Source organism: Vombatus ursinus, unplaced genomic scaffold (genome assembly GCF_900497805.2).
Source record: "Vombatus ursinus unplaced genomic scaffold, bare-nosed wombat genome assembly UNPS02001287.1, whole genome shotgun sequence".
In the NCBI taxonomy this organism is placed as follows: domain Eukaryota; kingdom Metazoa; phylum Chordata; class Mammalia; order Diprotodontia; family Vombatidae; genus Vombatus; species Vombatus ursinus.
Window position 1 is genome coordinate 19,798,342 of NW_020941065.1, and position 806 is coordinate 19,799,147.

The following is an 806-nucleotide window of genomic DNA, read 5'->3' on the forward strand; positions in this document are numbered from 1 at the left end:
GCCTTTGGCATCCTCCCAGCCTCCCCAGACACTGGGGTTCCAGGGATTGACATCTGTCCCTCACTTTGGCGATTGGGGGTCAAGCTTCTGTTTCTGGTTCGGCTCTAGGCTGGCCAGCAGTTGTTCAAGTTGCTAAGCTCTCTCCCTCCCTGAGACAGAGATGAGTGATTGACCCCAAACTACCTGGTGACTCACGCTAAAACAGAACAGGGAATCCCTCCTCCCATCCCTGGGCCACACAGCTTCTACTTTGCATGCTGTCATTTAAGAGGAATGAAAAAGAATATTGATCCAGCAGTTCCCACAAGACCCAATCTAGACTAGATTGAAAAATAATGCAGATGGTGGCCCACATACCCTGAAGTAAGTTTGCACTCACTACAAAGAACCACAGAACCTTATAGGACCTCTAATTATAGAACTGGAGAGCAGAAAGGACCTTATTGATGGTGTGGCCCAGCCCAAGGAGAAGGTGATAGAGGCAGTAGAGAGGAGACCTTTGATATGGAGCTGAAAGACTGAATGGTCACTTATGGCTTTCCTGTGACTTTGGGAGAGTCACTTAATCTTCCTGACCTCGGTTTGTTCATCTATAAAATGGGAGTATTAAACTACATGATCTCAAAGGCAGGAGTATGCTGGAGCCATCTCATAGAGGCCGTGAGAGCCGATTGTTAAATTTTCAACACGAGCGTTTACAGCTCAGAAATCGGCCAACAACCAGGACTTGATTTGGTGTTTTATCGATTGCCTGGATTTAAGAAAGTGATGGAGAAAATGTTAAGAATGCCAAGTAAATGTAAAAG